We start from the raw sequence: 26,278 nt of genomic DNA, 5'->3' as shown, positions 1-26,278 counted from the left end.
GTGTGCTGATACATACACGCCGCGCCGGGTACTCGTTTAAAGCGGAGTCCACACCGGGTAAGGGCCCAGGACCCGTTCAGATATTTCTTCCGATTTCCATTTGTTTCAATCGCTCTGCTTTATTTGACGTGTTTTGATTTTGTCAGTGTTGGTGACCCAGGGTCACGCTTGCAAATGACACACCGGTATATCGAGTTCTCAACCCGGTGAAACAAAATCGACGTCAAACTTTAATGATCGGAGGCGTGAATCCAACTTTGGCAGGTGATGTCATCAGCTCGTCCGGAGAAGTTTGTTTCCATTTTTATTTCTGCACGAAGCGTAGCGTCGGGCATGTGATTACAGCTTATAATGAGGGGGGCTCGCGTCATTTGTAAAGTATTCCACTGCCACGTTAATTACGCTTCTCGCGTGGATACAGACACGCGACTACGGCAGATGCTCGTCAAGCTGTCACGGGAGGCGGCTACGAAAATTAATTCGCAAAGAACGTGTGCGTAATGTTTTCGAGAACTGTATTTAGATGAAAAATGTTACACACTTTGCGTTTTTTTTATTGCACCCGCAGCGTCATGTTGATATGTTGACCCAACTTCCAATTCGGTGTACTGAAAAAAAGTGGGTGGCTTGCTTTCTATATTTTAAATTTACTTTATACAAGCCACTAACTTTTCTTAAACACATCAAATGTGATACATTCTGGGGCCAAAACAATAAGGTTTTCGACTTTTGAGTGCAAATAAAAGTGTGCATTTAAAAACAATTTTTTTACCTACATTTTTTATTGCGCAAAGCAGCGTCATCATGACACGTGACCAAAGTTCAAATTCGGAGCTCCTGCAGTGACCTGTGCATAACCCCGTGCGTGACAACGTAAGGAGGGCATCACGGAAAGACTTTTTTTCAGATTTCTCACGCGACGCAGTTGTTTTTGTTGCTTCGATTTCTCTTTGCTTCATCGCTGTACTTGATTTGATTCGTCTTTGCTTTAGTGATTGTTCGTGACCCAGGTCACACTTGCAAAGGAGACTCACTACTGGTCCGTTGAGTTCTCACACCTGGTTAAACTAAAACCAACTTCAAACTTGAACTGCTTCCAAGAGTAATTTCTGCATGCCATTTGCAACTGTTACAGCTGCAGTACATTCAGTACGATCCGGGCGGTGTCATGTAATTATTTAAGTATCCATTTGCACATATTACTGGGTGTGACGCTCATCGTGTTGACCGTAAAAGTTTTATAGGCGCCATTAACGTGTTTGCTACACGTGCGACAAGTGACGCCCCTGCCCACACTTGCAAACGAGACGTTGTCTCCAAGGATTTCTTCAAAATTGAAATACAACAGCAAAAAAAAACATTTCACGTGATCCATTTTTAGCCACACAACAGAGTGCGCTGCACCTTCTTTTTTTCCTCGAATGCCCTGATGCATTTGTCACGGAGCAGTCAAACCGCTGTGTGTAGTTCTCAGAGCTATAAGTTGTGCCAGACGAAGTAAAAAAACACACACATAATTAAATGTGAAGTGTTTTGTTGCTGTTGCTGCAGCCATTGGTGACCGAGTTGAGACTATCAACTTGATACGCTTTAGAACCCGGTCTACCCGTGGGCGGATGAAACCCGGATTCAAACCCAGGAGTTCAGTCGTGCTGCCTCAACGTCTCTTGACCTCGGAGCCACCCAGAAAGCCCTTAAGAGAGAAGAATCATTCTCAAATGATCTTCCCTACATTTGACACAGCCGTCAGTCAACCTTTGGCAACCTCCCACGTGATTCGCTTGTGTTTTTTTTAATATTGTTTCTTGTTGTAACATTCTGACCCGCCCCTACTGGACCGTCATCGGATTTCTCTGGGATACATAAAGATTCTCAATCTGTTAAATGAAGATTCTGATTCGGTGCACGTATCGCGAGAGTGATAATCGATTCTGATGGACACATCTATGCGTCGTTACAAGACTCAGACTTTATAATTTCAGCTTGCAATGCCCATTGAGCTAAGCAGCCAAGGACGATCACAGCCCAAGACCTTTGGCAGTCACCGGACATCGCAGGCTGGGAATGTGCATACTAAGTGATCGATTACCATTAGTTAATGAACAGAGGTTTGCAAAATTGTTGAAAGTTAGGCATCTTTCGGTAACTCTCACAACAGAATGATGTATTCAAATTACCCCAAATTTTTTACGCCTGTCACAATATTTTTGGTTGATCTTGATAAATGTATAGGATAAACACTTGAAAATTAATCGGCGTCACTGATGCAAACCAGGCAGAGAGAGAGAGAGAGAAGAAATACTCAACACATTAAGTCAAGCTTTGACATACGTCAATGCAATCTTTTTGGTCATGTTAACCTCATTGCTGCCTCCTCTATCCCAAATCCTTATTTCTAATCCCACGTCTTGCTGTGTACCTGTCATAACGAAATATATCACTGCTCTGTCCATAGTTTTACGATTATTATGTTTCTTGCGAGCATTCGACACAAAAACGGTTTGGGCAAATGGCTAAGTCGGATAAAAAAAAATATCACATGCACAATTTTTATTTATTTATGAAAGGGTTCACCGAATCTGAGGCCTCGTATTCAGGAGGGTCGGGCTACGTTCCGACATTTGGCCAAGTCTGGAGAGCCGAAAGGAAGCCCTGCGTGCGTAAGAGGGGAACACACGAAGTTCGGTCACACGGAGAGGTTCACCGTCCCACTTGCTCTTACTGCAATGTTTTGGTCGCCTGGAAGACCCGTGGGATTTTGGGAGTTTTAAAAATCTCTTCGTGAACCACCAACCACCTTGCTTTAAAAGTGCTGGATTGGAGGTGAGCGCAACGACATCATTTTATGGAACTCAAGTCCACGAAAAATGTGTTTCCAAGTCAGTGGGGGTTTTTTTTCGTTTTACAAAAGAATGCAATTACGAGGAAGTGAATGCAGTGTAAATATTTCATACGAATAAGCCGAGTAATTTCCCGAGCCGCCGAAGGGAAACCCACCAGTGGGCATTCTCGTGACATTTTCAATTAAAAAAAATACAACTTGGTGCAATCCGACCTTTTTCCCCCAGCCCCATCACTTTATAGAGAATGTCGTTTCACAAAAACCTCACGGAGCTTGGAGTATCACCCAAGCATCCGACGCCAAGATGAGTTCGCTAATTCTCCACTGCCGCCCCCCCCACACACACAACCCCTACCACCAAGTCCCCCCCCCCCCAGCCGCCTGTGTTTTCGACTTCCTTGCCCCTGGTTCAAGTTCAGACTCGGTACCTTGATTTGTTTCCTCTGCTGCTAACGACTGACTGGCTGCCTGTTTGTATCAACGTAAAAATGCCCACTGTTTCTGTCCAGCATGTTGAGATGCGTCAACAACACAGCTTTAACGTCAAAATATATACGGGAAATATATAAAAAGGGCAACGTTTTGGGCAATGGCCCTTCTTCAGAACACATATTTTTTATACACCACGCTTTCACGTCGACTCTGTAGGTATCTCAGAGCGCTTTAACACACAATAACAATTACACGAATGCCAAACACTTAGCAATATGTTAGATAATCGACATGTCGTTTAAAGTTCATGAACAAAGTACCAGAGTGCCTGAAGGCAATACGATTTAAACGTGATAAAAGCTCCGTACTCCGTAATAATTAAGACCAATGGCAAACAATTAGGGATAAACCGGTGAAGGCAGAGATGCCCAGCTTGCAAAGTGAGATCGCAACTGAGCAGACAGTGAACGGGTTAATCACCTGGGGGTTGTTTTTCTAGAGAGACCATTACTTCACTTGTTTGGCTCAGTCTGTTTACTGACAGCCAGAACTTTGCATTCGGGTCAAAGTGTGTGTGTGTATTGGGGATTAATTTAACACTTTATTATTTACACGTTGGCATCGAACGATTGTAAAATTGTCAAAAACAAGCGTTGCCTGCTTTCCAACATTCATCCAATTTTGCTTAAGAAACTAAACACATTGGCTGGCTGTGTTTTGCCCATGTTTGCCCATGACGTGTCAACTTGATTTGACTGGCTCTGTGGCTGGGTGGCAGAGGGCGTGTAGCTCTCGTTGATGCGATATTTACACGGTGTCACCCAAAACAAAACCACAAGTATGAATCGTAAATTTAAAAAAAATCAGTTTAGGAGGTGGCTAAGTGGCTCAGGGGTCAGAGGTGATCTCACCCACCGAAAACTTATCACGAATCGTATTTATTGGTCGTGAAAGCCCACGTAGGAAATCAATTAATCTAAGCCTCACGCAAAGGAGATGCTAAAGTCACATTTATGGATAATAAAGAGAACACAGCCGCAACCATTAAGATGTAACAAATTAGAAAACAAAATAATCACGTATATTTAATTTGTTTACATCACAGTGAATAGAAAGTCAAGATCACAGTACTGGACTTTGTTTAGCCAAGTGACAAAACTCAAGCGACCACGATGAGTCTCATTCGCAAGAGGCACGTGGGTACAGGGTTGTCACATGAACCAATCACACGCAACGACATAAACTCCACCAACCTGCCCTGACCAGCGCGGTGAAGTATGATCAAACACCCCCCCCACCACCCACCTCCACACTAGTAACAGTGCATGCGAGAAGTAAGATGGGGAGTACATGTGCACTAAATATGATTAATAGATCCACGTGCAAATGCCTCGTGACAGCAGCAATAGCACCAGTAATAGCCGATGCTGCAGCAGCAACAGCTGTGTAGGTATGTGGCAGTGTAAATCATACTTAACAACAACGTGGTCGAGAACGGCTTGAGAAGTGAAACACGCAGCAGTCTGGTCTATTTTTTGTGTATTTAATCATCATTCTGCAAGGGTGGCCGTAGCTGAATAGAAGCGAATCTTGGGGGGGGGGGGAAATCACCAAAGACTCACAACCACACACGATTAATAACATCGATTGATACTGCTCATGGTGCGTGCGTGCATCGAGTGAAGAGATTTTTTAAAAATAACATCAATAATTATGCAATGAAATCACGTGTCCCCTGCCTTGATGGTCGGGAAGGGTCACTTGGAACGCCTCTGGCAGGACAGGCAAACAACAAATATTCGTAACACGCTATTTTGTTTTTGCAATTCAATCACGCGTGTCCCGTGCATTGGCTTGCTGTGTGGCAAAACTCCCAAAGCCATGGAAAGAGAGCTGCGAGGATGATGATGATAGCGGTGGTGTCGGTTCATCTCGTGGGAGAGGTATCCGTGTTATGGGGGAAACATCACGAGAGGGCATGGAGCGAGGGAGGCCAGGGACTGGGCTTATTTATACCTCGATGGCAAACATACAGTCTGTTCCAGAGCGCACGTGCGAAAAGTGATATGTGACACGGACGGTTTGACAGTGGCCGATTCGGCGACTGCAATGGTTCGCGATTCGATTAACACTTCTGTGGGCATTGGTGCAGTGGCGTAGTCCGTTAATGAATCGTTAAAGAACCGACTTTGTGTTCGCAGTTCCTGCAAAATGCTTAGCAAAATCCCTATTCTAAAATAAATGCAGAGTTATACAGGATGACATAATCTACTGTTGCGATTATATACCGCACATACGTACCCCAAGTGCAATCGTCAATTTTAATCGATTCATCGATCATCCGTGAGTAAAAAGTCGTTATGTGGATGACGTTCCAAAAAACCGAATCGTGCTCTCATTATCAATCGCATGCATTTTGAATGCAACAATCGATTACCCGAATGATTAATCACGAGGCGAGGAACCCATGTGATACCACGATGATTTTTACATGCATGCTACCATATGCATGCACAATGATATGCCCTGCATGCAATATGCAATGCATTTAAAGATGCAAGATTAATTCTTGCATCTGTAAATGAACGCTCCTCAATAACGACCCTAAGCAAACTGCCACGCCTACAACGGGGTGGGGGTGGGGGGGTGTTCAGTTGTGCAATTTCTACGAGGCCAAAAAAACACATCTAAAATTAATGACTGCTCAAGTGCAATGCGTGCGAGGCGTGTGGGGCTGCGTTAATGATCGCGACTAATTAGGAGCGACAGTCCTCGTGTGGCGGGCTGGTCCTCCTTGCCCTCCAGTGCAGCGTGCCACATTGACGAACGTCAGTGTGCAGATGAGTGTGTCTCTCAGTGTCAATCTGTCAGTGTCAGTCTGTCAGTGTCAGTCTGCATGTGCGAGTCTGCAAGTGCGAGTCTGCAAGTGCGACACTGCAAGTGCGAGTCTGCAAGTGGGGGTTTGTGTCTATAAGCGTGTGTGTGTGTGGCGTGTGTGTGTGGTAGTGTGTGTGTGTGTTGCGTGTGTGTGTGGTGGTGTGTGTGTGCAGGCGCGTGCTACTCTCTGAGCTGAGGACACGATGTACTGACCCCCCCCCTCCTCCCCCTCTCGTAAACAAGGGCAGGGCCACGTGACCAAAGGGCACGACATCGAAATCTACGGAAGCTCAAATCAGCAAAGCCCGCCCGCCCCGCAGCCCCCCACAACCCCTCCCAACATTCACCGCTGCTACTTTTACTGCTGCTGCTGCTGATGATGATGCTGATGATGATTACGCAGCAGCGGCTGCTGCTGCTGTTGATAATGATGCAGCGGGTCATGACAATGCGACTGCTTTTGCTGGTCCTGCTACTTGCACCAGATAATGACGACGCAGTTGGCTACAGCTGATGATGAAAAAGATGACGATGACGCAGTTCTGCAGATACAACCGATGCGGATTATGAGAATGATGATGATGATGCTACTGCCGGTGCTGCATTCGCTGCGGCTGATTATGCAGCCGCAGCGAATCCTGAGGACAAAGTTTCCGCTGCTGCAGCTGATAATGTGGTTGCTGATAATATGCAGCAGCAGTAGTTGCTGCTGCTGCTGCTGATGATGGATGATGATAGCTGCTAATAGCAGCGGCTACTGCTGCTGGCAGCTACAGCTGATGTTTCAAGCGGTTCGTGAAGTCACGTGCACGATGTCTTTTTTTCCGTAGCAAAGTGTCCGTTGTGAATTTGCAACAACAGCAGCAACAAAAAGCACCGAACATTTGCAGAGACTTCACGGTCGTTCGCATGCCGTTTCTGTTTACGACGTCAACTTTCATTGCCCTGCGGCCCCCCGGGGAAACGATAACGTCGGCTGTGCCCCCCCCCCTCTCCCCACTGTTCGTCACGTTCAAATGTCCCACGTCATCAGCGGCACGGGCAATTTGTTCTCTCCTGGACGCCATCCCTCGATCTTCCCGCGTTCCCTCTTGACAACGCGACGCGGATTGACGCTGCCGCTACGACGACCCTTTGCTGTGCATCACCGTCAGCAGCAGCAGCCATGACCTATCCACTGCTGGATCGAGGCGTCCCACACCACCGCACACCCCCCCCCCCCCCCCACCAATTGTAAAACCCACTCAACAAATGCACCGCAGCTGAAAAATCTGCAGTGAAGTAAAACAGACGCGGCGATGCCTGACGACACCTTACGGGGCACCGCGGTGGTTCACAAACGCCGCTTCTTCTTCCATCGCCGAAGCAACACGTGCGGCGCCGCTACAGAGGAGGGGGGCGAGCAGCGTTCGCGGCTGCTTTCTGCGGAACTTCCGAGGATTTCTTTTCTGGCAACCGGGTAGCATTATTATGCAAGAGCACACGGCTTTATTGGCTCTGTACCAAGAATGAGGATAACCAGTGGGGTGGTGGTGGTGGTGGCGGCGGCGGCGGTGGGAGTGAAGTGTGACCACTGCTTAGTTGGTGGGGGTGACAGGCTGGGTTAAGACAGGTGAAGCATGGGTAGAGCGGAGGCGGAGTCGGGGGGGGGGGGTGACCGTGGCTGGCTAGTTTGCTGTAGGTACGGTGTGCATCGATTTATCACCGCGATGCAGACAGACCAGGAGGTTGTGGGGGCGGTGGCAGAGGGGGGCACAGGTGGTGGTGCATCGGCCAGTCGTCTCAGTCAGTCGACCCATGGTACCTGGATCTGCCCCTTGACCTCCTGCCAGCGGGCGTTCGACACTTCACGTGGCCTTAACGTGCACATAGCCTGGCGAATGGCGGTTGTTGGTGGTGGGGGGGGTGTTCACAAATTAACCTTATGGTGGGACCCCGTGGTCCCGAATAAACGGAAGTCAAAATCGTAACTAATTTATTTTTGGCGACTCCGTCCCACCGCGCACATAAACGCCGTGACCCACCTGGCGCGGATCATTCTGTTGCCGTGTCGTGTCCAAGCGCAGCGAGGACGAATGCGCAGAAGAAACAAAACTTTTAAACTTTGATTAGCGCATCGTGTAGAGCTCGTCTAGAGGAATATCTTGCCGTGTTGTTCACCTTCAACAGACATAAAATGACGTCGCAACGCAGTTCATGCGAGAGCCGAGGGCTTTTGGGACCCCGGGGGTCCAGCCATAAGGTTCAAATCTCTACGTGATCCACCAACCCTAGCCTCCCCGGAGGCGTACCGCTGCAAGCGCACGATGGTGATAAAGTTACAGCAGAGTGTCTGTCACGTGACACCCAAGTGTGAAAAAGTACGGCAATGCTGCTACTGTTGCTGCCGATGCTACTGCTGCTAACGCTCGTGATGATAATTATTCCCTGTGTTGCTGTTGTTGCTGCTGCCGATGTTCATGGTGATGATGCTATTGCCTTTTCTGCAGATCCTAATGCTGCTAATGCTGCTACTTATTAATCTAATGCTTTTGATGCTGCTGCACATAATGATTCAATAGCTGCCGCTGATGATTATGCTACTACTAATAAAACTCTTTATTTTACGGATGCTGCACATCATGATTCAATAGCTTATGATGCTGCTCATCATAATGATTCAATAGCTGCTGCTGCTGATGGTATTGCTTTTGCTGCAGATCATAATCATTCAATTCTGCTGATGATGATACTGCTGCTACTGCTGATGATGATGATACTGCCGCTGATGATTACTGCTATCGCAGCTACAGCTGTGAATGATGACGATGTTGATGATGGTTATATTGCTATCGCGGCTGCTGCTGCAGATTCTTGCTGATGATGTTTTCACTGCTGCTGTTGCTGCTATCACAATTATACGCATCTTAAATGCGAACTGCACTGTCGGGATGAAGAGTAAATTGTATTTTATTCAAGGAGTCATTTCATAGCAATTCCCCACTGCTACCCCCCCCCACCCTCTGCCTGAGCATCTGGCCTTGGCGCGGTCACAATTTTGTGGCACTTGAATTTGTGAGATGACTCGTGTCCTGAAAATAACCACGGAACAATACTGCTGCTGGGCTGTTTATCCCCCCCCCATATCCCCTATCGCTGACATCACCGCCTCCGTGGGAGCGAGATGTTAACTACCTCGCCTGATATGCAGGATGTTGTGGGCTCGATCCCTACCCTGACACCTGCTGTATATTTGGAGTTTGCATGTTCTCTCTCTCTCTCTTGCTCCCCATGGTCGTGTAGATTTTTCTCCGATGTCCTCCAATTTTTCTCATCCGCATTTAAACATCAACAACGCGTTCAGAGTATTTCCCCGCTGCTATAAATTTCCACACGATGACGATAAGCCGCCACTTCATTGAGCTAATATGGCCAGGTCGCTTCTGAAAAAAGAGTTTGAGAGCTCAGTGGGCAACAGACCACTCACCTGAGGCAGGCGTAGGGGCAGACGGACAGTCAGCAAGTAGGCCAAGTCCTCCTATTTCTGCAGAGAGGCCTCCAGGGTGATTGGCCAGGAGGCGAAGGTTTAAAAGGATCGGAGGGGATATTTAAATGTAAGAAGGCGGGGGAGCGATGGTTGACGAGAAGGGGGGAGGGGGGCGACGGTTGACAACCATTGGTGGAGGAGGACGAGGATTGGCCGAGAGGAGTTGGGTGCGAGCGAAGCTTCGGGAGAGGAGGCTCGAAGCGGTGTAAAAGGGGGCAGCACAAGGGGAGGAGGGGGGACATTTGGGGAGAGGACCGAGCTTCACGCAGCGAGAAAGAAGCCCGGGCCGAGTGTTGGTGCCGTGTCCAATGAAAGGCTCCGAGTAGCAACGTGTGTCGGCGTCGTTACACAAACAAAACGTTGTTTAGTTTACCATCGCATCCGCCATCACCGCCATCACCACGGTGGCCGGGTTGACTCGGCGCTAGAGAGTGCGGCGCCCAATTCGGAAGGTTGAGAGTTGAACTCCCTGTTAGGGGCATGAGACTCAGCTCATTGTCGCCATGGTGGTTGGTAAAATAGGTACCGTTTTGTGGAGAAGTCAACAACAGCAGCGACTGTCCTGTGGATAAATGAAAAATACATTCTCCCCCTCCACAGTAATATGGAATTTCCACCACTGGCTCAGAGTAGCCACCTGGAAAAAATGTTCACTCTCGACTTATATCGTATTCACCCTCCACACACACACAGGGCCCCCCCCCCCCACCCCGCTATCAAACACCATCGCAATGGCCACAGTCACTGGCGGAGCCAGTGGGGGGGGGGGGGGGGGGGGGGGTGGCACGTGCCCCCCCCCCAATGATCCGATCAAAATCCCTAATTTCGATCGGATCATTAATATTTATTAGTAATAAATCGGCATGTTGCAACCCCCACTGCCACTGTGTAGCATATTGTTACGTGCCAGGGACTCTATGAGATGATAGGACAATGGTCTGAGTCCATAATTGGCAATAAGTAACGGCAAAGCAGTTAGAAGTGACTCAGAATTGTGCGCAGTTGCGTATCCAGTCCACGACTTCCCTGAAGGCATTCACCTTCAGCGAGCGCGATGCCGATCACACAACGCGGTTCTAATTCGACCCTTGATCGATGGCTGTGCCATCGCCGCACAAGCGTCGAATAAAAAGCAAGGGACAAGTCCTGACTTACAAACAACTCCTTACTTACTAACAAGTCCTTACTTACTAACAACTCCTTACTTACTAACAACTCCTTACTTACTAACAACTCCTTACTTACTAACAACTCCTCTATCATTTTTCATTGCTGGAGGGGTTGCCCCCCTACCTGAAAATCGTGGCTCCGCCATTGGCCACAGTCAATACCACCCACATCACCATCAATGCCACCACCAGCAGTGGCGACGCAAATCTTGCCCCCACCGCCTCCCCCCTCCCCCAAAAAGGCCTTTCCCTGTCACATTTCCCTTCCTCTTTGTAGTCCTGCGCCTGGGCCCCCCTCCCGCGCCACGGGCCCCACGGTGCCGTCACACTGCCTGCACACTCGACAGCTACCGCCAATCGTGCACGACCTATTCCAAACAGACCCCCCCCCCCTGCCCCCCACGGCTCCTCACCGCCCGTACTTCCCGCAGAGCGGCCTAGACATGTGGTCATCCATGCAGACGAGTGCGTTGAGTGGTTAAACAGCAGATGAGGACACTTGCTCTTCGGCAACATGCGGGTGACCTTTTTATTTATTTAAAATGTGCTGACGGAAGCTGTGATTGATGCCGCTGCTTCGCGATACGACCGGCGGAGCGCCGTTGCTGCCATCGTCGTAGCCGGAGTGATTGTCGCCATCATCGCCGCCATCCACACCGTCACAAATGTCACCACCGTTACCGGCAGTCACCTCCACCCACCCATCGCTCTGCACATCGACTACAGCCATTACTGGGCGACATCACCCGAAATTCCACCACCATCATCCTGAATCGGCATAATTAACACCATCATCATCCTCATTAACATCATTACCACCAATGCAATCATAACTACCATCACTACTGCCACCACCACCATCAACACCACCACTACCGCATTCACCACTACCATCTCCATCATCGTCACTATCACTGCCACTACTACCAGAGCTACCATCACCACCAATGCGACCATGACCACCGTTACCATCATTATCACCACCACTAACTGCCACTGATAACCATATTCCTTGCCAGATTTCAGAAGCTAAGCAGGATTTAGCCAGGTCAGTACTTGCTTGTGAGACTGCCTGAGGATGCTGGCGTTATACAGCATGGGTTGCGAGGTGGCCAACACGATTCCCAATACGGCTGGCAAACGGATTCTCTAATGAATCTGCGCAGAGTGTTACCCCATCAAAATACCCCGCAGGTTTTCGTGCGGGCCCTCCGGTGTCCTCGAACAACGAAGCCAAACATCTCATTAACAATACCAATGAGGCAGGACCCTCTTGTAAAAGAGGGGTTGGTCTTGAGCCAGCCCATTGGTGTGCAAACGGGGATGCGGAGCCAGGAATTTTTCTGGCGGAGAGGAATTTAAGAGATGTTTCTTTTAAAACCCACACGTACGGAACGTACACCAACAACCTCATTAAACCGAAAAAAACCTAAACTCGCACAACGCGGACCGTGCGGTTGGCGCTGTTGGCAAAGCTGCTCTCCCCCGGTGAAATGTTTAACGCGGCAACGCTCGGCGTGTTTCTTCGGACCGAATTGTCCGTGCTGGTAACTCGGGACACGCGGTGCACAACATTCCGCCCCCGGCTCTCGTCCATGGACATCCGTGTGTGCGTGCGTGCGTTCGTTTTTATCGTTAATCCATACATCTATCTATCCATTCATTGAATAATTGATCCCTTACATTGATTCGTCACCCATCCTCAATAACACCCATTCATTAATTCATTCACACATTCACCAAATCCATCCATCCCTTCAATCGTCAAATGCATCCATACATGCATTCATATATTCAATCTTCCATCCATCCACAGATCCATTCATTCACGGGCTGGGGTAGAGCCAGTGTCTGCTTGGCTGGCAGGTCCAGGGGCCGCCTTTCATTTTCAAGTGTGGAATTTAATTTTTTGTAAATGTTTCACTTTTGTTGACATTGGAATAAAAACAGTTTACGTGACCCTTTCCCTTAACCTAACGATGAATAAAACGTGATTTACAAGACTTCATTCCTCTACGGCTGGATTAAGGCCTATTAAGGCCTCAGCATGCTGTGTCAACACGAGGGATGGTCAGTGCGGGTTTGTGAAAGGTCGCCCCCTCCCCGTCACCCCCACCTCGCCACCTTTGGGTGAGCACCAGCTCGGATATCGCTCGCCACCGATGTTATCCGTTTCATTCTAGATTTAAAGCTTATCTGTTTCCGCGAATTGAACTCAGCTCCTGGGGGTTAAGGACTGCGGTGTGCTAACCCGCTGCTCCCTCAATTCCTACCATTTCCTTACGCGGCTTTATACATGTGTATAAAGCGCACACACACACAAAACCCCAGTGACTGTGTGCTCTGTGCAACAGGTCAGTGGAATTTTTTGTGCAGCAGAGGGCTTCGCGTTCTGAGAAAGAGCCTTTGCACAACACATTTCCCATAAACGACATGAAGAGCAGGCACGTGGGGAAAGTGAGAGCGAAAACAAATAAGGATGGGAGATGGAGGGGGGCTGGTGGGGAGAGGTGGAGGGGTAGAGATTGGAGAGGAAATGGAATTGCCAAGACCTTAGCGGGCACAGTTGCGACGCGACTCAAACACTCACCGTTTTGGCTTCGCACCGGAAGGGCGGGCTCGGTGGAGGGGGTGGGGTCAGAGAATGCTGAGTCGGCACCGCTGAGCTGCTGGGTTCGAGTCCGGGGCTTCTGGGGGAAAACAACGAAATTCTGGGAATTAATTATAGATGTTGACGAACACGGAATAGGGGGTGGGGGATGCCCGGCTTACTTGGAAGATTATTTTTCTAATGGATTCTCGTGACACGCGACACTCGACAACAGCACCATTAGAATCACGTTTGGTTGGAAGAGCAATTGGGAACAAAGATTCTCAGGTGTTCCAGTGCTCTTATTTTTTGGCATGTCACAATGCATCGTAAGGCAACGAAAGAATTTGAACCCCTTATCGATCCACTGCTGGATGAAGCCCTCCCCCCACACCGCGTCGGGGATGTTTGACCGTACTTCACCGCGCCGGTCAGCGCGTTTCACTGCGCTTTTTACAGTAGGGACTGCACGTCACTCCGTTGCTATTGTCGACCAACGGCTATCACCGTCACCGTCATCATCACCATCGTCATCATTATCATCATCCATAAGAGGTTTTTGGGTTAGATCGTGGGTTCTGATATCGACATCACATGCCGCTCACGTTGGCCGTGGCCGGAAATCGAACAACGGGTCACCGGGTACACAGCGCCGTGCGCTCACCACTTCACCCCAGCGTGAAACTACATTGCTCAATATCCTCATTCTTGCACAGAATTTGCATACTGGGGTTTAGGGTTTGGAGCCAAAAAAAAAACACCCCACCCACAAAAAATGAAACGTAAATATTTATTTGCATGCGAAGGACAGGATATTGCCAACGTGCCCAGAGGAGTTGACAATTTGCACGGGACCTGCGCGCTGCGTTGGCATGTATATATTTTTCGCGGGCGCTGTCACAACGTCGCAAAGTGACGCTGGCGCCGCGTTACGTCACGCGCGAGCGTGCAAAAGGGCGTTTGTAGGTCACGTCGTGGGTAGAACGACGCCGGTTTTCAGGACGGGCGGGCGGGCGGGCTGCAAGGGGTACGTGCATGCAAGCTGCTGCATCGCAGCACAATATAAATGATCGTTGTCGTCATCACCGGCCAACAGCAGCAGCATCATGACAATCGTAAATAACCAAACCAAGAACAATCGTAGTGTAGGAAGGATTAATATTGTAGTCGTCATCAGCATCATCCACCACCAGTCATAAACGCGTCCCATGCACTGCTAACATTGCCACCCACCATCATCACCAAATGCTTTCAAACAACATCGTCCTCCTCATAATTATCAAGAATTATGAATCGTGTAGATGATGACGATGATCATCATCACTGCCACAACCCACCACGGTCATCATTCTTATCATCGCAACCATGATTGCCCCGACCAAACCAGGGGCCACAACCATCATCATCGAGACCATCGAAAGCAGCAGCAGTAGCAAATGTCACCAACATCACCACCGCCGCCGGCGTCGCTGCGGTGGCCACCGCCACCGTCGCCGCCACCGTAATTGTTTAATAGCGCATTTCATAACAGGCCTTGCCGCTCCGCTGCCAAGTGGGTCACGGGGTGTCGGGTCACACGCGGCTGACTCGGCACCCGCCGATGCTGTAATGCGAAATTGGGTCCGCGACGGCGGCGGCGCATCATGGCCTAGTTCGCTCGCAGCGTTCACACGGTGCTTCGGAACGCCGGTCGGGCGCTCTCGCCGCCAGGAACCTGAACGCCCCCCCTCCCCCCCCCCCCCCGCGGCGGCGCCATCGACGCCCCCCGGCGTCTCTCGTGAAACGCACTGCGAGCGACCGAATTGGAGGACGCGCGCCACAGGGGGCGATTTGCGAGCCAAAAAAAATAACTTCACGAAGCAACGTCGGATTCCTCCAGCGTCAATGAAGATTGCGGTTTTCCGAGTTTGTCGACGGCAAAAAAGAGGGGCCGCGCTCGTGCGACCGCCGCGTCGGGCCTCCGTGTGGGGCCTCCGTGTGGGGCCTCCGTGTGGGGCCTCCGTGTGGGGCCTCCGTGTGGGGCCTCCGTGTGGGGCCTCCGTGTGGGGCCTCCGTGTGGGGCCTCCGTGTGGGGCCTCCGTGTGGGGCCTCCGTGTGGGGCCTCCGTGTGGGGCCTCCGTGTGGGGCCTCCGTGTGGGGCCTCCGTGTGGGGCCTCCGTGTGGTCTGCGTGACATCACCGCCAAGCTGCCGCGCGCGGCGGTCGTCATCGGGTCAAAAACTCTGGCCATGCCGATTTTAGGCGGCAACACCATGGGATGACCGGATAACGCCGGTCGCGTCCTGGTGATCGGTACAGGCTATGCCCGGGTGGGGCGGCTGCCGCTGGGCTCATTAAAGAAGCTCACAAAACTAAAAACGTTAATCAAGCAGTTAAAAAGCGGCCATCAAACGTTGGAGAAAACTACTTTTGGCAACCAAAGTAGGCTCACGACTGCAGTACCAATGTACGGAAGGCTTACGACTCAAATCGCCTGGATCTTAGGAAGTAAGATGCGCCCCTAACTTCCGCCGCACGGTGTCAAATAAAGTTGCGCGAATCTGGTCTCGCACGCTCGCACGCGCACACACAAGCTACTGGGTTATTAGGTGGAGGCCAAAAATGTTGTTTGAAAAAGGTGCGCCTGATAGTCTGCAGAACATGGCGATGATGGTGATAATAATATTAATGACGATGGTGATGATCATCAGCCCGTTTGTGACAACTCAACGAATCTCAGGGTAGCGAATTGCTCCACGTGAAACTACAGCTCCCAGCCGCTCCCACGTCCCCCGGTCGTGAGCCGTCGGCAACGATTCGCCCTGGCGCGTCCACCGAGGTTGGGCGCACTCCCTGCCTTTGGCTCCAACTCTGTCGTAAGCCTCGACCACCCCTCCCCCTTCTCAAGCTGCGGACCGCTTTTCTTCAAATTCGCGACAGCGTACTCTCGGTTTGCGTTCATTCTCTCATCCACGTGCTCTACACGTTCCGTCTCTCGGCGTATTTCCAAGCGTGAACCTCTCCCGCGTGTTTCACTGCACCCGTTTTAAGTAGGGACTGCACGTCACTCCGTTGCTATTGTCGACCAACGGCTGTCACTGTCACCGTCATCATAATCATCATTATCCACAAGAGGTTTTTGGGTTAGATCGCATAAATAAATGTGTCGTTAAAACCCTGCTGGTGGTGGCCATCATCATCGTCATCACCGTCATCATCATCATCACCGTCATCACCGTCATCGTCACCATCATCGTCGTTGACATCAAGTCACGTTGCGCCACCCAGAGTGGACTGCCACGTTCCACCGCGGTGCAGGAGGCCTCCCATCCTGCAAAGTCAGGGACGGTGTCACGACAGATCTGACGAACCCACGATACAGACGCTGTCGAGATCCACCCCCTTTGTCCGGACGAGACAGAACGAGGGCACGGTGTGCAGGAGCCATCGTGCTCCATTCTTGCAACATTCCCCCCAGCTACGTGTCTTGCCCAAGTCCAATTGCTTTCCTCCACGGTCAGAACGATGTCATTTCTCAGCGTAATGCTCTCTAATCCACGTGTTCCTCTTTCCAATTACAAGCGTGCATCTCTCTCCCTCTCCACACGTCTTCGAAAATCTTCTCTCGGTAAGGAGAGCAAAATTCCTGGCTCCATGGCTTTGGGAAAAACAAAACTTTTTCTGGCCCATAACTTTGCCGGCAGGGCACAACGTTTAAGGAGCGTAGGCACGCACCACGGAGTGGCGTGTGCGATGGAGTGACACGCGCGATCAAGTGGCACGCGCCACTGCAGGCTGCACGCGCCTGGGGAGCAAGCGAGTTACTGCGGCGTGCTGTCTGGCACGATGTCTGACGTTTTCGCTTCATGTGCCGGCCGGGAGCTGTGATTGTAGTACAGCATTGCCGACAGCTGCTGCTGGTAGTGGTTGATGCAGGCCGGCCGGCCGGCATCGTTAAGCCCCGGGGAAGACGGAGCACAAGCGTGAAAACCTGCGCAGTCGAAAATATTCCTGCGTCACTCCCCCCCCCTCTCTCTCTCTCCGCATGGAAACCCTGAACGGCCCCCACGCCAACACAAACACAGACTCCCGACAAGGTGGCAAATGTGGTCTGCGTCGCAACAGCAACAGCAGACAGACTGCAGCCTCAACAACAAACAGCGGACCGCTTTCACCAAAACCACCAGCGCTACGACGCACAAAAACCCCGCTCTCGCTTTAAATATAGCCGAGGCGCTTTTGGCCGAGCCGTGAATTTATTATTTTAATTCCTCCCTGATCGCCGGGGGGGGGGGGGGGGGGAGAGAGACGACGCTAACAATGGGTATCATTGTGACCCTTGCAATAAAAAAACGCGGCGCTGGCGGACCGCTACGTGCAACAGGGGGGCGACTGTGCGTGCGCGCCCACATGATGCGTGGCGCACGCGAGTGAGTGTGTGAGCACTCGCGAGTGAGTGTGTGAGCACGCGAGTGAGTGTGTGAGCACTCGCGAGTGAGTGTGTGAGCACTCGCGAGTGAGTGTGAGCACTCGCGAGAGCGTTTCGTTGTGCGGAGGTTTTTCTCTTTCCATTCCTCCTCACAAAAGCAGCGGCGGCAGCGGCGGCGGCGGCGGCTGCGAGAGTTTCTTGGACGCTCGCGCGCTGCGGGACGATTACGTCTCTCGCAGACCATGCCGGTGTGTGCAGGGGGTGTAATCCCGTAATCCCCATTAGCCCCACGTGGCCTAGAAAACATTTTTGGCTGCGTGCGTGCGAGTGTGAGAGCGAGCGTGTGTGCGTGTGTGTGCGCGCATGCATGCTCGATAACAGCACTTGCCCAAACAGTCTGCGAAGGCAATACGGGGGGGGGGGGGGGGATCGGATCTTTGTCTCTGTGTCTTTGCAGGTGCGTGATCATGAGAGCAAGCGTGCATGTGTGTGGAGTGAGCAGCGGTGGCGCAGTGTTTAATGCGCTGCGCTACAAACCCGGCAACCCGAGTTCGATTCCCCCCGTGTAAACGTCGCCACTGGGGAGACAAAGGCGGCCGGGTGTGGTGCTGGCCACCAACCCCCCCACCGTGTGCAGTGCCGACCTTCATAGGTGCTCGCTAACAGTACTTGCTCCTACAGTCTGTCAAGGCTATACGGGGGATCTTTGTCTTTGTTTCTAGGTGCACATGTGAACATGTAGGTGCACGCGAGAGTGGACGCGTGCATGTCTGTGTGGCCGCTTATGCTTACAATCTGTCCCCGTGTGTGTGTGTCACCATGTTGTCTCGAACATCTGACTCGTGCCAACACCGACCGCATCACCAGACTCGATCCCAGCCACCGCCCTTCTCCACCACCCCCATCCTCCATCCCCCTGCCCCCACTCTCCATCCCCCCCCTCCATCCCTTCCTGTGCCGTCAACTCCACCCCAACGGTACCGCCCTTCTTTTATGTCGCCTCAAGAGTCGCAGCGATCGAGATTTTCTGGTTCACATTACCAAACCTCCCACCGCCCACCCTCCCATCACCACGACACCCACATCGCCAGGTTCCCATCGCAGCCGCCCAACGACGTGCCCGAGCCTGGAGACTCCTCTTCAGGAGGGTCCCTGCATTCGCCCATTTGCCCAATTCCTCCTGCGAGTAGTTCAATGGTGTCCACACACGGACAAGCATCGCCCTCTGAAGAAAGCCCTCCCCCCCCCCCCCCCCGACTGAAATCGCATCCGACCTTGCACCCTGCAAACGAAACACCCGCGCGTAACGCCCCCCCCCCCTCCTTCACATCTTCCTCCCTCCTTTGATAAAAAAAAATACGAAGGAAAAGAAAGTTATCTTTACACATCCATCAGCCACCACGGCCTTCTGCAAGTGCATCATTTCAGCGGAATTGGGTCAACGTGAGCACAACTCTGGACCGGGTTCGACATTCAGTGTCTCATCAGCAAGCAGTGCGGCTTGCTTGACCCCAGCGCTGGTGAACCGCCAGCGGTCTGCAGGCAAGGCCCCCCCCCCCTCCATCAGACGTGGGTCCCAGTTCAACGCAGCGCAGAAATAATCAACGGCGACACTGCAAGGAGGGTAAAACAAAAGAAACGTGCAGGCGAGACGTCTCGCCGACACACCTGCACATGTTTTTTTTTCCCCCGTGACCCTACACGGCGAGGTTCGGCGATGACTGTTGTCAAGTTTTCTTAGATCTGGGATTTTTTCTTGTGTTTTTCCTTCTTCTCAGATCGTTATTTCCACTTTGACGAAAGAAAAAAAACACTCGTTACGGGAAACGGTAGAATTCATTCCCCCGTCGCGAACGTCTTTTTGTTACTTTCCATGAGACAGATTGATTTTGTATTTTTTTTCCTCTCCAGAGAACAGTTTTCCAAAAGGCCGTTTGAATGTTTCTGACAATTTATTTCCCTCCTGCATCATGAAATACATTTTACGAGCCCTAATCCGTCGACCGAATATATATATTTTTTATTCTCATGGACACGCGGCACAACGTGATGTAACGGGCCCGCGTGTTGCCTCAATAAATGTTTTAAATAATAAAAAAAATAGAAGTTCTAAAAAAAAAAAACATTCTCGTGTCTGCTGCGGCAGCGGACCGGTCGCAGGTTGACGCACCTGAAGCTGGAGGACCGGGAGCGGTTCAGGTCAGCTATCGCTCGCCACTGATGTTAGCCGTTGGCCGAGAACCAAACTCACGTCGACGGGTTTCAGACCGGAGCGTGCCAACCCGCTGTGCCACCACTCCCCCTCCGCACGTGCACGAAAGAGCACACAGGCTGTTGGGGCGGGGGTTGTTAGAGAGCACCTATGCAGGCCCGTGGCGTGTTGTGACCAGAACCACCTTTGTCTCCCCAGTGATGTTTACACATGGAACCAGGAACTAATTTGAGGATGCATCTACGTAGGGGAGGCCCAGGACCGGTACAAATATTCGACATCGATGTTGGCCGTGAGCAGGAATCGAACTCGGTCAGCGCAGTGCATTAACCGATGCACTGCCGCTGTCCTTTGTTGTGCATTGTTGTGCACATGCGCGCCATACGCACACACACCGAGACACGCGCTCGCAGCAGTGCACCCAACGCTCCAGCCCGTGTCATCTCTTTAAAGGAACTTCCGCAGATGTCCACTGGCCTGGATTTTGTAACTACCCTCCTTACCGTAACCCACTCTGAAAAAAAAATCCAGAGCGCGGCTGTTAAACAGAGCAGTTTTGTCCTCTCTTGCAGTGCCACGTGGTTCTTTTTTTAAAGGCTTAGGCATAATTATAATCGAAGAGCACAATCTGTTTCGCGTCTCCTGCGAGAAAAAAACTAGGTCCCGCGTTTAAGACGGGACATCTTGTACTGATCGAGCAATCATTCCGTCAATTCTCAGGCCGTTTGTCCACGTCTCGGTTACAATCCCTGTGCCGCACTTCTTTTTTGCTCCGGTCCATCCCTCATCGGCGTTGACCACAGCCGATTCTTGCAGCCGGCGTCTTGAGATATGGTTCTATTTAGACGCCGAATGAATCCAAATTAAATTATTGTGTTGCGCCTAATAACTTTATTAGAAGAGTTATCATTCAGGCAGCATGCAAAATAAATTGACAAATTACTATGAACGAACGCACATTTTTATTTGGGGGGGGGGTGGGGGACTCTTACATAAGTTACGGGGTTTAATTAGGTTACTGAATTGTCAGAAACATTATAATGGTGCTTCCCCAGAGATTTCCACACTCCTTCGTCCTAAGCTTGCGATGTTGATTTTGTTTTCCCCCTTTCGCTTGGCTCAGTGCGAACAAGTGCTGCCAAGCGACAATCGGCGAACCCGTAACCACATTCCAGAATCGGTTACCGGTTCTGCGAAAGCCGCGAACCGCATTCCAGCGGAGCGTTCATTAGCGTGAACACAGCATATTGGCGGCGTGCCCAATATTACCGCCGCACCGGCTGACTAAAACACCATTTTAACCCGAGCAGAAGTTTGTGAGCGGCTTTGTAACAACAAAAAAAACCCATGAATCTCCTCTGGCTCTGGGAGAGGAGGAGGAGGGGGGGGCAGGGGCTGATGCCGTGTAAATGAAGAGGCATGGCATTGCCCACCGAGGGCTCTGTCTGGACATCATTAGCGCCACATTATTACCCGAGGTCAGTTTAAGACGCGTGCTTCGCTGTGAAGGATTAGCGCGCTGCAGTCTCTTTGCCGCGGAATTAGATTACTCACTTCGGGGGCGGGGGGACGTCGCTGGAAAGAATTATGTTTTTATTTATCTTAAAAGCTGGATTGGAGGTCGTGAGTTTCCAGCCTATTCAGCAGCTGCTCAACACATACGGGCGCTATTCTTTCGGTGCACACTGCTCGAGATTGGCCACACCCTGCTCATTACAGCTCATGAAGCTGAAACAGGTCCAGAGTTCGCCCTGTTTATTTTAAGCAAGGCCCGGTTCTTATTCATCCCCACTGACGTTCGGCCGCGAACAAACCCCCCTATTGTAATGCACGCGCAAAGAAAGCCGTCTTCAAACGAAAAATTAAGATGCAAAACGTGGTGGGAATTTCAGCACGCTTTGCATGTCAAGATGACATCGGTGGAGTGGCAACGGATGCTCTCTAGGAAGCTGGTGGTGCGACGGTTGGGCGCGCTTCGTTACGAACCCGGCGTTCCGAGTTCGATTCCCAGCCGCGGCCAACACACCGGCGGTCATAAAATCACGAGAGCCGGCTCTGGGTCGCCCTCAGTCATTCGCACCGACCCGCACTGCGCATGCCGGCCAAGTATGGTTAAGCAACCCGAATGACCGACGCAACGTGGGGGAGGAGGGCCTTCATCCAGTAGTGGATCGACACAGGGATGTAAATTTAGCTTTTATTGTCAAATATTAACAAAAAAAAGTCAGTGGGTTCTTTGCCAAATTAGCAAGCATACACCGTTCATACCCTGGTTAAGGGCGCTCTATAGATGGCAATAAACATTGCACGTTCATGTGGTGGGGGCAAAGTCGTTCCATGTAAATAAATAATTCGCCGTTCAAATGTTATATTAATTTATTGATTGTAACTAACAAGAGACACCCAGGTGATCACGGTTTCCGTGGGAAGTAAAACACACGGCTCCGAGCGGCATGTCTGAGCATGTAGCAGCGTGGGCTCCGAAGAACAGGCCACGTATATGCATGCGTGTGTATGTATGAATATATATTTTTCTTTTATTCGTGGCTTGGTAACCATTATTCACAGGCGGAATTATGCGGAACATTGCGGCCGCTTTGCAGACTTTGCGCGCGAGTCAGCGGTTTTTTTTTTACCGCGGAGGCGGAGGACAGCCTGGGAAAGTGGCGCTCACAGGGAGCAGGCGACGTCTGTGAGCACGGGAAGGGGGAGGAGAGGCATGGGGGGGGGGGGGAGAGAAAAGGGAGAGGTAGGAGAGAGGTAAGAGAGAGGGAGTGGGGAGAGAGAGAGATAGAAAATGGAGAGATGGGGAGAGGATGGGAGAGGTAGAGGGATAGATAGGGAAGAGATGGAGGAGATAAAGAATGGGGAGAGGAGAGAGAGGGGGTGGGGGGGAGTTGGAGGGGAGAGGGACAGGCTAGAGGGAGAACGGTGGAAAGAGAGGGCGAGAGAGAGGGTGCGGTGGGATGGAGGGAGATAGGAGAGAATGAAGGGAGAGGTGGGGAAGAAAGAGGAAATGGAGAGGGAAGAGAGAAGGAGAGACAGGAGAGAGATGGGGAGAGTGCGAGAGAGATGGACAGGAGGTACAGACGGAAGAGTAGGCCAGTGGAGACACAGAGGAAGAGGAGGGTAGCGAGACAAAGAAGGGAACGAGAGATGAGGGGGGGGGGCGAGGGGGGGGGAGTGTGGGAACAGAGGCACGATAGCCCAACCCACAACTCTCTCCACGCCTCCTCTCCCCGGAATAGAATGCATGACACAATCCTCTAAAAACAACACGGCATTGTTTCACTTAAACAATGTTGAGAATTTCAGGAGGACGACGACGACGACGATGATGATGATGGAGAGCAACGCCGACCATGGCGACACGGCAGTGAGAATGAAGAAACGCGATTTCTGGAGTCGGCTATTTCAGACATCTGCTCACGCACGTGGGGAGAGATAAACTAAGGGTTGTCTCACAGTGCAGAGGCGAATCAACGTGGCAATTGGCATGCCACGGGAGGCTTCATCGTCAGCTATTAGCGGGCTCCTTTGACGCGGGCGCTCTGCTAACGAAAGAGCTTCCGATAGGAATGGGGACTCGGGAAGAAATCCGGTCGCGATTGCCGAAACTAATATTCTACACAAGCACTTGGTGCTGTGAAGAAGGCCCATTGCCTGAAACGTCGCCTGTGACCTCTTGCTGGTTCAATGCCACAGTGTCATCGACGAATAGGGTTGGGGCGTGATAACCGCAACGTCTCTATGAGCCACGGTCGATCCACTGCTGGATGAAGGCCTCCCCCCCGGTCATGCAAATCGTTTGCTCGTGCACGGAAGGCCGGCACGGCACACGAGGGATGGTGTGGCCAGCACCGCGCCCGTCCGCCTTCGTCTCCCCAGTGGCGATGTTTACACACCGTGCCAGGCACTTATTTGAGGCTGAACCGACCTAGGGGAGGCCCAGGACCGATTCAGATAATCGTCACCGGTGTCGGCCGTGAGCGGGAATCGAACTCGGGCCGCCGGGTTCGCAGCGCAGCTACGCTAACCGTCGCACTACCGCTCCCCCCTCCACCACCAATGCCATTCGCCACGATGTGACGGTGCCGTCCCCACCTGTGCCAGACCAGGTGCACCTTGAGGCCACGTGAAGCGTCGGAGTCTTCGCCACCGCTCCCCACCCCTCCCACACCTACTCCCGCCCAGCCCCCGCCCGCACCCCCATGCATCATAGCCCCCCCCCCCCCCGCGTCCTCCCGCTAGACAGCGACAGAGACACTTGCGGTGGCTTTTCTGCCGCGCGCGTCGATGGGGGCGAAGCGTGAGAACCAAGCGCTCGCCGTTCCCTGCGGCTTGCCCTGCCGCCTTTGTATCCCCTCCCTCCCTCGGCCGCCCCCCCCCCCCACCGCCCCCAATGCAAAGGGGATTGTGACCGCAAGGCGCCGGCTCGGCTTTACCTGCTCGTGTTGACGTTGACTCAGCTCGACAGCGAGACACGGGTTAAGTGCGTGCACACACACACGTGTCCCCCCCCCCGCCCCGTTGGGAGCTCGCCACAAAGGTAAAGATACACCGTATAGCTTTCACAGCAGGCTGCCGGGGCAAGTGCTGTTGATGAGCGCCGATGATGAAGGCCGGCACGGTAGGTGAGGGATGGTGTGGACAGCACTGCGCCCGGCCGCCTTTGCGTCCGCGGCGCTGACGTTTCTGCAGAGCGCGCCGGGTACTCATTTTAAGGCTGAGCGGACCTCGGGGAGGTCCAGGACCGTTTTAGATAATTGTCACTGAAGTTGGTCATGAGCGGGAATCGAACTGGGGTCGCCGGGTTCGTAGCGCAGCAAGATATCCACGGCATTTCCGCTCCCCATACTTGCAAACACAGTCATACACAGACACAAAAAATACAAAGATCCCCCGTGTAGCCTTAACAGACTGTAGGAGCAAGTGCTGTTAGCGAGCACCTATGAAGGCCGGAACGGTACACTATGGGGTGAGTGGCCAGCACCACGCCCGACCGCCTTTGTCTCCCCAGTGGCGATGTTTACACACCGCATCAGGTACTCATTTGAGGCCGAGTCGACCTAGGGGAGGCCCAGGACCGGTTCAGATAATCGTCGGGTTCATCGTGCAGCGCGCTAACCGCTGCACCACCGCTCCCTATCACACAGACACACACTCACACACACACTCGCATTACAACTCACACACCAGCCAGGCACATAAAGCCACACACACACGAAGTGACACGTACACGCGCGCATGCACAGCCACAAAACCACACACAGAGTGACACTTGCCTCGCTCGCTCGCACACGTGTGCTCACACGTGTGCGAGCACACGTGCATCCCTCGCTCTCACTGAGTGACAGGCCGATGTGTTGAGGCCATCCGTGGCTGCAAAGGAACGACAGTAAAGACGAGGGGGGAGGGGGGACCACCTGTGAGAATGCCCCCCTCCCCCCCAGCACCCCAGGCAAGGGAATCTCGTCATGAGCATCCCAAGTCGGTCAATGAACAACCCCTGACCTATGGAATGGGATGATCCATGTCACGCACCTCGTATCTGCGGGTGTTGGAGAAAACACCATTCAATCATGGACGGGGTGGGGGGGGGGGAATGTAGTCGGTCAGTAAATCTTTGCACGCCGTGAAAAAATGTGACATTCAGCAATTGCGCGAGTGTTGGATATCGGACCTCGTTAACCCTTGCAGTAATCCTATCAGGATCCTCAACCTTAGCGGTCACCTCTGCGCCAACCCCTAACCCCGGCCACAACCCCGGCCCTGACCACCACAGCGGCACTCATAACACATTCTTGAGCTGCAGCCGTAACCCGAGCCCTAACCCCAACACTCGCCGTGACCCCAACACCCACCCGAGCAGTCGATATCATACAATCCCGAAACACAATTCTTAGCACTATCTCAAATAATTTTGTAATGCCTAACCTTAGCCACGAGTCTTAACCCGAGCGATAACCCTAATTAAAATCCTGGCACTATCCAATATAATAATTATACAATGCCAAACCGTAGCCGAAGCCTTACCGCAAGCGATGAAACTAATTAAAATTCTCGCAATATCCCAAACATTTGTACAACGCCTAACCTTAGCCCTGATATTAATACTATCCTTAACACTCACCGTTAACATTGCGGTAATCATAATACAATCCCTAACTCTAGCCGTGACCCGATCGCTAATCCTGACCCTATCCCTAATCCTAACATTATC

General features: G+C 51.7%; 1 protein-coding gene across 5 annotated transcripts in view; it reads right to left on the bottom strand.

Annotated features, from left to right (window-relative positions):
• The window catches only part of GNG7 (G protein subunit gamma 7), a 267,648-nt gene that overhangs the window by 97,698 nt on the left and 143,672 nt on the right, over positions 1-26,278 (bottom strand). The window contains exons 3-4 of one of the 5 annotated variants that reach the window (XR_012945978.1): positions 13,437-13,536; positions 11,352-11,614 (exon numbers count right to left, since the gene is read on the bottom strand). The exons of 1 other annotated variant lie outside the window; for it this stretch is intronic. The gene's annotated coding sequence lies outside the window, so the exon portion shown is untranslated. Of the gene's footprint in view, positions 1-11,351; positions 11,615-13,436; positions 13,537-26,278 lie in introns of those variants that run through there. 3 more of the 5 variants (XR_012945977.1, XM_032966122.2, XM_076071873.1) reach the window with 3 other exon arrangements.

Source organism: Petromyzon marinus, chromosome 35 (genome assembly GCF_048934315.1).
Source record: "Petromyzon marinus isolate PM22_M1 ecotype Great Lakes invasive population chromosome 35, UKy_Petmar_22M1.pri1.0, whole genome shotgun sequence".
Taxonomy (NCBI): domain Eukaryota; kingdom Metazoa; phylum Chordata; class Hyperoartia; order Petromyzontiformes; family Petromyzontidae; genus Petromyzon; species Petromyzon marinus.
The sequence above is the reverse complement of the archived record's forward strand: the minus strand, read 5'-3'. Positions and strand labels throughout refer to the sequence as shown.